Source organism: Centrocercus urophasianus, unplaced genomic scaffold (genome assembly GCF_019232065.1).
Source record: "Centrocercus urophasianus isolate 14NV4802_14NV808 unplaced genomic scaffold, USGS_Curo_1.0 seq_13, whole genome shotgun sequence".
Classification (NCBI taxonomy): domain Eukaryota; kingdom Metazoa; phylum Chordata; class Aves; order Galliformes; family Phasianidae; genus Centrocercus; species Centrocercus urophasianus.
In genome coordinates, this window is record NW_024884475.1 from 50,977,633 (window position 1) to 50,989,894 (window position 12,262).

The window sequence follows — 12,262 nt, forward strand, 5'->3', positions numbered from 1 at the left end:
AGTATGTGTGCGTATGTATGTATGTGTGTAAAGCAGAAGCACTGCTGAGGCATGCTTTAAGACCTGGCGTGACCTGACCAACTGCTGATGGTAGCTCTAATTTGGGCAGGAGCTTGTAACACAGATCTCAGAGAGCTCTTCCAAAAACCCTTTGTTGTGATGATTTGTAATGTTTTTTTCTTTATTATATTCTATACTGTTCTTGAAGTACTTTGCTATTTTCTCTCATTATTGTAATCGTATGTTTTACTAAGGCAGATGTTTCAGTGAACCTGCCTTCCGGCACTTGGAGACATGTTTTCTTTTTAAATTTTTGAAGGCAGATGTTCCCTTAGCTTGGGTCGTTGGTTAGTTCACTGAAGTTTCATTTGATTACTTTCTGCTGGAAAAGAGTTCATAACTTTTTTTCATTTCTGTTGGCTTCAATACTGAAGTATTCATGGAAATTCAGCAAGCTGTTTGAATGACTTCAGTCCACGCTATCCATTTTTTTCTCTTTACTTAACAATGTTTGTCTCATTTTGTTCAAGTATAATAAAGTAATTAAAATACATCAGAAGACAGAGGAAAGAGAAACACTGATGTCTTCACTTCTGCGAAGAACACCATGTTGACAAGAGAGAGTGAGAAGATACTATAGTAGATTTCCTCCTCTAAATTATTTAATATGTAGTTTCCATGCTGGAGATAAGTTCATGGATGACTTTACTGTTTACTTACAAGGCCTTAAATACAGTGATAATTTAGACGTTGTCTGTTTACTGTACAAAGTTAAGCAGAGGGTACTGTTTGTCCAGCAGCCAGCTGCTCAGTTGCTATGTAAGTGCCAAATGAGTCATGTCTTTGTTTCCTAAGGCTCTTTAAATGTAAGGCCTAGGGGATTTTAGTAGGCTACTGGGCTCGTACCCGCTGTTACATTAACTTTTTTTCCATTTAAATTATGCTTTCTGTTTCAAAGGTGGTTGAAGGGATTTATGCATTATTCCCAACTATTTGCTTTCATAAGCTAGAAAGAATAATACGGAAGGCCACCCTGCAAAAAGCAGCTTACTGCACAAGTAAAAGGAGGTTTTCTTGTTATTAGAATCATTGGTTGGGCAGGAAATGCCTACTGCAAATATTCTTTGCCTTGGAAGCTCAAGTTTTGCTGCTACTTTCAGATTTTAGGAAAGTGAATTAACCTGTGACAATGCTTGCAAGCTGGAGTTACATTTATTCCTTAATAATATCAGTAGGGAAAAACTATTTGTGTTCCTTTTTCAGTGGCATTATATTTGTATTACAGGACTGTATACCTGCTCAGCTTTTCCAGTGGTGTTTCTTTACACGGATTTTACTTTGGGTCTTACAGTTGGTCATCTGGAGTTAATTTTTTTCTACCTTTGGGGAGCTGAAGATGGGTTGAATTGATAGACCCATGTTGTCTCTGTTTAACTGGCATTTTGCATGTGCTCTGTGCTAATGTTCGCACTATACAGTGTAAGCCACTTCTTCTGTCTTATTAGAGAGGTTTTTTCCTTGCCGTTTGTCCTTGTAAAATGCACTGAATTTTATTATATTCTTTTAAATTTGATGCAAAATGTTACTGTCTGCATGTTTCATGTTGTCACTAATGAACTTGTTGTTTAGCCAAGTGGTCTGGATTTGTGTAGTTGTGGAGGTGCAATACAGAACTCTGCAAAAGGAGAGCCAACAGTTCTGAAGTAATGTGCTGATTCTGATCCAGATTGGTTACCCAGAGTACCATTAAAATATCAAAAGACTAACAGTGTTTTGCTGTACTATGCTACTTGCAAAATTGCACTGCTGGCATTTAGTGACAGTAATTAATGATGTCTATGGGGCTGGCATCTCTATCTGCTTTTGGCTTACTCATTTGTGTTCATCATATGAGAAAGCAGTGGAGTGAAAAGACTGTGGAAAGAAGTTCAAATTGTAATGCTAATGGTCAGCATTTACAGACTGGTAACCTGGCGAAAGCAGATACAGCTGTTAGACATCAGATATTCGAAGTGCGCTTACCCAAATCTGATGATCCACTTTAAAAGTGTGTAGAAAGCATACTAGTTAGCTAGGTAGTCAAAGGATTTAATTGAGTTTATTGTCTAACCTGATGTTCATTTAGATTTTTTTCCCAAAATTTGACTAAGAAAATGAATTTAAAAATAAATGTGAGGAAAGGATAGAAAATAGATGAGTGGTCAAACAGTTAATATTTCTGAATTAAAACCTTATGATGCAGTATTCTAATTCCTATATTTCCTATGAACTCTTGAATGTTTTTTTTAGCCCTTTTAACTAACATAAACCACATGAATACCAGAGGCATTCATTTTATGCAGTAAAATGGATTGAATTTAGTGAATTTTTCATAAATTCCAGGTTTATACAGGATCAAACTTCAAGTGCCATGATAATTACAGTGTAGATAAGACAATGCAGAAATACACGTTTGACCTTTCCTCATGTAACTAAAATGGCTTTAAGATGCAGATCCAGTCATCTTGAAATGTTGTTGTTACTTGTTTATTAAAATGTCAATGAATTAGAAGTTGGTCATCAAACCCTTTGCAGCCTAGGAAGTTCTTTTTTATCAGGATAAGTGTTTTGGAGGGATTCCTGCAGACATTAACCTTGTAAGTAAACAGCCATGATGTGTGAAGTTAAGCTGAAAGTAATGCTTTCTGTTCAACAGCCGTCTGTTCAGAAGAGCTTGCTGCATACAGGCCAAATGAATCATGTCTGTTTCCTAAACCAGTTTTTTCCTGTTTCTGATTTATTAATGCAGGCTCTCTCTTAATGACAGGCAAATCAGAGAAAAGAGTGTTCCAGACACTTAATTATTATTATTTGCTTTTTGCTTATTTAGAAGTTGTGCTGGTAATTGGTGAGACAAAGCATATTAAAGTTGTGGGTAGGTCTGCACTTCATCTACTTGTGATTCACTACTCCTTAAATGGCACAATCGTTTTGTCCTTACTTTTTCTTTCTCAATCTGTTTGAGATATTGAACACAAGGAGCTCAGAAAGGGAAATCCACTGTGTTCCTGCCTGCCTTATGGATAGGCTGCTGCTTGACATGTAAGAGTTGGTTCCCTGGAGGCAAGGTCCTCTGCTTAAGAGCTGTGAGGGTGGGTGGCAGGTGGGGGCTTCTGGCCTTTGTTCTGACCTTAACCAGGCTGTTTCTGGGTCTTGCTGGAGAAGGAGGTCTCCTGTTTCTACGAGAGGCATCCTTTCTTAGCCCCTGGTGAGCACTGAATTCAGTGGGAATTAGCCATCCTTCTGTTGCTGATGATGTTGCTGGTATTTGATATGATATTGTGTATTGGTAAAACAGCACTCCTTTTGAGTTTAGAGACCTTTTTCCACTCTTAAGCACAGCAGAGATTGTTTTTCCCTTTCCTTTATTCTCCCCTGAAAGATGAAGGCTTGTATTGATATATTTTCCTCCTTGTCACATTTCTTAAGCAAATACCTTGCTGTAAGGAATAAGTGAATGCAGACACAAGGAGTGGAAAGTAAAGGCAAAAGGGCTGACTGCTGAGGGGCACTAAAGTAATGGAAAAGAAAAAGGAGCAAGAGAGGAGGTGCAGTGATGGCAGGAGAAATGTGTCAACAAGAGGTACTGCTGGTACTGCAGGTCAGTTTAAGATACTTGAGAAGGTGAAGGGTTAAGGAAACAAAAGCTTAGAAAGACTGGTAAGGGGAAACCATTTCCTGGGAGTGACACTCAGAAATGTACAATGGAAAAAGGGGAAAAGTGGAATTTTAAGTATGAGAAGAGCAAATAGAACAAACACAAGAGGTGTAGTTAGTTGTAATAACTGAATGTTAAATGCTGCATGTAAAATGCATAGAATTGACACACAGATAATGGTTTCACTGTTTATTCCTGTTACTGTTAGTTTATATTCTAATCATCAAAACATTTGACTTCAGCTTCAGATTTTGCTGCTGTCAAGCATAACATTGGATAGCTTTGTAACTTGTGCTGCATAAAAGTAAGGACTTCTTAAAATAAAATAACAAAGTGACCAAAAAAACATCAGCAAAGTGTCTTTTAATCGACTGTTTGCACTCATAGGGGCAGTAGCTGGGTAATCTGCTTGCTTCCTAATGTTGCCATTTCTGTTAGTGGCAACTCAAAAATGAAGGTGAGAGAAGTGGTTTCACACAAGACTGTGGGAAGCTGCTATTGCGTAAATCACCTTTGGCTTTCCTCAGAAGCAGCTGTTAAGTTATGGGTTGTACAGATTCACAGGATAGTACTTAAGTGGCTACTCCTTGTACTAACCTCCTCGTGTACTAACCATGCTGCTCTTCATATTGCTGAAGGCAATGATCTGCTGTTAACAGAGCTACCAAGGTGATCTGATAATGTCAAAGCATAATATTTTCTTAATATTTCCAGTCAAGATGATACCAAATTCTTGAATGTTTTTTTCCTTGAGTGAAAAATTACACAGCGTTGTTTCTATACACTCGTGAGATGTTAGTCTACACATAAGAACAGAGAAAGAAAAATTGAAATATATTCATTATTAAGTTAACTAAACAGAGTGGATTCTCCTGAGTTGGAAGGAAAGCATGCAGTTTATAAATTGCTAGGTAGTGTGTAATTACTGCACATGTTTTGTATACTTAAAGATGCATTTCACCATTAAGTATGAGAATCTTGGAAGCATACCTTCTAGCAAATACATCCTTTTTGCAAAATTGGCAACTCCTGTAATGCAGAATGTTCAGCCTGTGGTTGACTTTAAAAAAGGAAGGAGCAGTTGAGTGTGCTGCTTGTAAAAGATTGGCAACTTCTTGTTACTTTTTCTTACTATAGGTTGCTTTACACCACAGGCTTTGAATTTTTTCCTTAAAAGGAAGAAATAATTAAGGGTTTAAGAAAGAGGCTGACAGTGTTGCTTTTGATTAGTTTTATCACAGGCTGGTAACATTTACTTGCTTTGAGTAAACAATTGAAGTGCATTTTAAATGTGAACATCTTGTAGCTATGAAGCAAATTTCAAATATTTTCCTTTTTATTTTTAAACAAAAATTAGCACATCTATCTTAAGTACATGTGTACTTTTTTCACTGTTGGTTACTTCTATTTGCTTGAACATTTTCCTGTTGTTTATGGGTCTTTCTTTAAAAGTTTTTTTTTCATAGAACATAAGCTGATTTAAAAACTAATACCATTTTCATATTAAAAGAAGAAAGTGCTGTGGAGGGATTATGATTATATTAGAACTATTGTTAAGTATAAAAGAGTGTGCTCAATTTAGAGTAACCACTGCACACTGAACTTTGTGGATTATGTGGCTAATTTTTACAGTCTTCGTTGTAAGATCCTATAAAACTTAGGCAAGGGAGAAGGGAGATGGGCGTGATCTTGATATGAAAGGTGCAACCCAGGGTCACTTGGTTTTCTTCTAACCATACTTTCGTAGATGTAAATTTGAAATTCTTACAAATCCATCTGCCATCTTGTTTGCTCTGGCATCCCCTATGAGCAAGGTATTTGCTGCCTGTACCTATCTTAGACTCATCACCTATATGGGGTTGGATGGGACCTCACAACCTTACCTGGTTGTGTAATCCAGCAAGATCAGTTTTGGCACAGAAGGTGAATGAAGGTAGGGGAGAAAGATGAAGGAGAAAAGAGAGAAGAGCGTAGGAGAAGCAGCTGATGGAGGAAAGAAAGTAAAGAGAAAAAGAAGTAGGGGAAGGGTGAATGTCATATCTTTTCTCACAGTTCTGTGATGGCACAGTGTTTGGCATCTTTCTTAAAATCCCTTGATTGTATAATATTGTCTGCTTTCATTTTTAGAATTATAATTCCATGGCCCCTGGGATTCTGGAAAAAATAGCTCTAAAATGTGAATCTTGAGGCTTCAGAATGAGTAAATGGATGAATGGAGCATATGATCAGTTGGCTTAAATGTACAGAAGTTCACAGTTTCAAAACTAACCTCTTTTTAAAAACTAACCCCTTTAGAAGAGGGGCTGATACGTAATTTTTCTAAACCATGTTTTTGGCAATATTGTGATATGGAAAAAATCAGAAGTAAGCACAGTTCTAACCAATAGATGCTCATTAACTTGAATACATTTAAAGGCTTCAGAATCTAGTATAAAATACAAAGTTCAGAAGGTATAAATCATGAATTAGGTCTTTGAAAACAATGTCAGCTATTTGTGTCTGGGTTGCTTTTTGGTGAAGATTTAGAACGTAAATTTTTTACAAATTAGCAAAAAAAACCCCAACAAAACAAAGAAAAAACCCATGTGGAACAATCTAAGCTTTTATAAGTAGAACATAGTTGTATTCACTCAGAGGCAGCCCAGCGTTAATTTTCATTTCTTTTCAAGGGCTGATCTGTTGATCTTTTTTTTAAAGAAAAGATGGCATTCTCACGATGTTTAACTCCTTCTAATATAAAAAGGGAAGCAGGCTAAATTCCTACTTAAGTTGTCAAAGGACAGTTTTCATATCTGTCTGACCTTTTTAAACTATACTAAGTGTATGTGAGATAAAACTATAATTTTATGCCTAAAATGATAAAACCATTTTGCAAAGCTTGCCTTAATGAAGAACAGATCGGTTAGTAAGACAGGAGGAAGGGACTCCTACCTAAAAACCAATAGAATGTTCTTGTGGAGTTCACTTGCCTTTCCTGTTCTTTTTTTGTTATTGCCCTATAATTTAAACATTACATAAACCATGGTTTTTTGCATTCTGTTCTCATACTTCCTTGACTGTAGCTAAAATTTCACCACATTCAATCATAAAAGCCTTTATATAGTGGAAAAATGGTGAATACTTTGTGATTGTAATTTCTGGCCTTGTATATTGACTGAAAACTCATTCTATACATTCTTCAGGATAGTATATAGTCTTTATTGATGCTGTTTGACTTTAGGGATGTTTTTGCTTGCCTAGTTGTTTAAGACTGTTTGTTTGTTTGTTTGTTTTTACAGAGAACACTAAGGCCCTTATTCCACTCCTATGCACTTTAGTAAGTTCTTGAATGCTGTTAGCTTTTCAAGACTTGCCAGGTACATTCAAGTCTGTGAAGTATGGTCCTTGCAGGATGAAGGCTGGTGTGTTCTAAACTGCACTGCACTCCCTACAATGAATACTGGCTCTTGTCAGTCCATCTGTTATATGTAGCCTCATCTTTATCAGGGGTGAACGCAAAAGAAAAAGACAGCTTCCTTCAAAATTGGATTATTGTTGTGATGCTAAGCTAAGCAAGTTGTGTTGGAATAGCTAGGGCAAAAATTAACAATAGAAATATCTGATGATCTGATAGGAAAAGGTGAATGGACAGCATGCTGAGACTAATAATAGTTGTCTTCCTTTACTAAAGATTGCTGCTTTTAGGAATGCATGAAGCTGTAGAATTAGCAAATGTACCTATTACATCTTTTAAAAAGCATCAGCATGTCCTGTTACCTACAAGTAAAGGCATTGCAGCTCTTAAGGGGTGTTTCCAAACTTCATAGATCCAGAAGATGTTCTGATAAACATCCATTCAGGGGACAGAAGAAAAAAAAAACACCTTCCTGATAACTGACTGCTGATTCCTTCTGTTGATAATAACCCACTCCAGGTAGTAGGATATCTTTCTATCTGCTTGAAACAGGCGTATTGTAGAATGAGCTGTTTTAGAAAAACCTTAACAGCAAAAATAGAGGAAAATGAGGTTTTCCTCCATTGCAACCTGATCTGTAAAACATTGTTTTCCCCGGACCATTTTGTTCATAGTTTATTTTTCCAAGAGTTAATGGAGAGAGAGTTGAAAAATGGAGGTGAGTTATGGAAAATAGTAACAAAAAGGCTGGTTGTTAGTGAATATTGAGAGTTCTTATTATTTACTCACTCTCTGTTTTTCTCATGCATGTGATTTAAAGAAACAAACAAACAAAACCTCCTAGGATGTTCCCTGATAGTATCAATGCATTAAAATTCTGGTAGAAGTAAGGAAATGAGTAATCGGAGCCAGATTTTTCAGTTGTGGTTTGTTTGTTTTAATTTTTATTATTTGGCCCTACTCATTTACTTTGGAAATTAAATCAGTGGGAAAACTGATTTAAGAGGAAATCAAGTTCACCAATGCAGGAAGTCCACGCTGAAAAAGCACGAGACACTGGAACACTTCTAGTGTACCTGCATTAACTTATATTTCCTTAAAATAAAATAAATATACCTAATGTGTGGTAAGAGAGACCAGAATAACAATTTCCAAATGTTTAAATTTGGAAGAATAAATGAGTCGATACTAACCACAAGCTACCTGACTGAGCACACGACTTAGTCTTTAAATAACTAAGATGATTGAAATATGGTAGGAGGCACTGGAATGGTGGTGGAGGGAGGTGTTGGAGTCGCCGTCCCTGGCAGTGTCAAGAGGTGTCTGGATGAGGAGCTACGAGATATGGTTTAGTGCTTGTGTAGCAATGGAAATGGGAGGATGGTTGGACTTAGATGATCTTGTAGGTCCTTTCCAGCCTGTGATTCTATGGTAGAATGAGCTCCTGTATCTCTGGCAATTAAAGAAGTAGTGATAACTTATCTTGAGTCATCTACGTAGAGGAGTTAAGAAGAGGTGATTGCTCATCATGAATGCTATGAAACTTACGCTTTACTAACATGTTATATTGCAGATTTTACAACAAGAATTTTTATAACTCAGCTACAAGCTTCTTTTGACTGTACTGTAGGATTCTTTTAACATTAGCTCCAGAATTAGAGAAAAGGATGCCTTATGTTATGCATTGGTGATTAAAAAAAAAATAATAATAATAAATTGTATTCCCCAAAATAGTAGTAGAGACAAAGGAGCTTGATTTGTTGCTTCGTTGGTGGGGCTGTTACCATTTCAGAAGTCAGTTCAGTTCCCATCAACTCGTATAACTGCATGTTTTTGTTGTGATGTTTCAAAAATAGGGGTGTTTTTTCTTTTTTTCCTGATTATTTTTCCTGGCCTTCTGAATGTGAATTTGATTCTCGAGCCTTTGTACGCTTCTGGAAATAGGACAACCAAGGAAAATATTCTCATTATAATGTAAATGATCATTAAATACCTATTTTGAAATTCTGTGAAGCTGCTCTCAATTAAATGTTTCTATTTACTTTTCAGCGACAGTGATTTGGAAAATCCACCTATTGTGTAAACAGATTTTGCTGGATTGCTGGATTATTGAAGGGAACTGATGCGGTGGAGAACAAAAGCAGTGGGACTTTTTCTTTGAGAATACATCTGATGTTTTCTTTGTTACAGTCAAGTTAGTTATTGCCTTTGCTAATTATATTTCTTGCAAGATTTGCTGAGTTTTTTTTAATAAGGCGTTCTTCTTTCTGGCTAGTAAGAATGTTCCTTTATAAATGTTAGCTGTGCTGGCATTCTTCATCAAACATCATCATGTTTGAATTCAGCTTTTTCTAGGAGTTGTATGGAAACCACTTTTTGGGTGTATTAACCTGACAAGTATGGTACATAAGAAGTAAAATAAATTAAAAATAATAAGTGTGATGAGAAAGCCCAGGAAGCTCCCTCAAACCAGACAAGCAAACAACCTCTTGGCCCCAAACTGAACTAAAAATAACGTAGCAGGAGATGCCCTTCACCTCGATGGTGGTATGAGGTGATATGGGAACCAAGTATAAAGAAGCAATTAGAATATGCTGAATTGTCAGAAGAAACCACCAGAAGAAAAATAGCCTTGGTTTCAGAAAATCTTTCTTGGATTAGCATAAAAAATTGAAATGTCTCTCATGGCTTTGGATTGATAGTTGCTGAGTCTTTTTGTGTAATTAAGATCACATCTCCTTAATCAATACAGCAGTACATCTGCTCTATCCTCATCTCAGTGAGAGGCAGCCTTTCACATTATCATTTGGTTTGCTGAGGATTATGGGAAACCTAATTAAAGATAACATGCTAAAACAGAAGTATGTAACAGTAAAAATAGTAGAAAGTATGCATTGTGAGCTTGTGTCCTTGTTTTGGTAGCTGCTTGCTACATTACACTGACTTCAAGATGAAGTAAGGATAGGGCCTTACAGGTTGTGTTTGGATTTTGCTGCAGGAAACTTTAATGGCTTTTCAAGTTTTACTTACAAAATTCTGAAGTATCATTTGAGGACTGATGGATTATATGAACTTGAGCCCTGACAAAAGATGACACAGAAATAGAGGGGTACTTGCTGGCTGAACAATTACATTTCTGTATGCAAGAATGCAAAAGCTGTAAGTGCCATGGAGAGTTTAAAGTCCTGCTTGACAAGGACTGAATTAGCAGTAATGTTAGATTTACGAATTCAAATTAAATATTTTCATTTCAATCGTTAATCAGAAATGAAAATAAATCTAAGACTGTCTGGCAATATGTCAGCTGAGTTCTTGTGACAGGAACAAAGCACTTCTTAATGGTTTTTCAGTGTATTGTAGGAAAAGGTCACGTTCTTCAAGGTTTTGCCTTGTCAGGATGAACTATCAAGGTACCATATCTCATTATTCTTGAAAACAGTGATTAGCATTATTTATCATGACAAGAGTTGAGAAATGCACAGCGAGATGTTGTGTTTTTAGACATAGAAGCTGTAGTTGAATTTAATGCCTGTTTTCTGTAGCGAAGGATGAACACACACACCATGCAAACATTCCCTAAAGGCTATGTTATGGCTCACTCACTTTCTGTAATTCTAGCTACTGCACATCAGATACAGAGGTAGACAAAAGACCTATTGATTTGAGCTTGGTTTTCTCTCTTTTAAGGGAGTATGTGCTACTTATTTTCTGCACAGTAAGGATTAAACCTTGTTGGTAACTATGAAGAGTTGCATTTTAGAGAGTTTTTAAAGGCTATTAATACAAAATATTTTCAAAAATGTCTATTAACTTACTAATAAACTGATTGTCTAACTGAAGATTAAATAGTGGATCTGTTGCTGATGAAAGCTGCTAGCTTTTGTTTTGATTTTAGTGAGTAGGATCTGTTTTGCTGACTGCACAGAATGAGAATTTGGTGGGTTTTTCAGTAGGTATACTTGATACTGATAAATCCCTGACATGTCAGAAAAACCTTAGAGCTGGGGAATAAAAACAGAATTTGGGGAAGGCAATTAAGGGCATTTTTGTGCAGGGATTTGTGTGCTGTTTGGTGCTTGGCAGGTGTGGTCTATCTTACGTCTGGCACAACAAAACAGAACAGTTGTGCTAATGTGTGCTGAGAGGTGGGATTAATAACAAAATTGTCTGCCTGGTCACTCTCAAAATTAAGAAGATTTAAAGTTGAAAGCAGGTATAAGACCACAATACAAAAGTTGCCAGGGAACAATGTGGTTACAAAGAACCCCATTAAATGAACTGCAGAGATGACTTGAGTTCAGAGTTGAATTCTGAGAGCTTTCCACCAAGTAGATTTGCATTTTTATATCATGAATGAGCTTTAAGTACTTGCATTACTTCTTTTTACCAAATAGAAAGAAAGAAAATTTGTGAAGGTCAAACTTAGTGGTGTGTGGTAAATACTAAAGATGATGCTTGTGAGAACAAATGCTTGTTAAAATCAGTTCAAAGTATATGAAGGGGGAAGAGGGAAGGCTAGCTGGCCCTAAATGCAGAGCTGTCACAGCAGGGCTGCTATTGGTGCCCTCAAAGAGCTGTTGGCACAGCTGGGGTTTACCAAACTGAGGTGCTGCGGTGTGTTTGTAGCCAAACAAGTATTCTGTGCGGAGGACTTCTAGTGGGGTTCTAAGGAAGCTGGATGTGCTGGGAAGTCTGGGCTTGTTTGACTGCTTGTTTGCTTATCAGGTGAAGGAATTCAAATAATCCAGTTTCTTGCTGCCTCCATATAAAGAATCTGATCAGTGCTTTTGGTTTTAGAGCAGCAACTATTTTTAATAAATACTCTATGAGATGGAATTGAAATTAAAACAAAGACCATAAGATCTGTTGATTGATGAAGATAAACCCAAGTAATAGCCTATGTTATCTAGATAGAAGTTCTTGTTAAATAAATGTGCTCTCTTTATCACAGTTACATTTCATATATGTGAGATACAGAAGACAAATATAAATATTTTTTTCTTTTTCCATTGTTGGAGGCTGTTGAAGCAATAGGGATCAATGTATTAGCTAAGAACCAATATATTATCATTTACTGCATGTGCCTGACAGTAGCTACTTTTAAAAATTAAATCCATTCAGATTGTGTGTGCATGTATGTGCAAACGCGCATATATATGCACATAGTGTGG

The 12,262-nt window shown here is 36.5% G+C and overlaps 1 protein-coding gene across 3 annotated transcripts in view; it reads left to right on the forward strand.

Annotated features, from left to right (window-relative positions):
• The window catches only part of GSTCD (glutathione S-transferase C-terminal domain containing), a 59,689-nt gene that overhangs the window by 28,862 nt on the left and 18,565 nt on the right, over positions 1-12,262 (forward strand). The window lies entirely within an intron of this gene.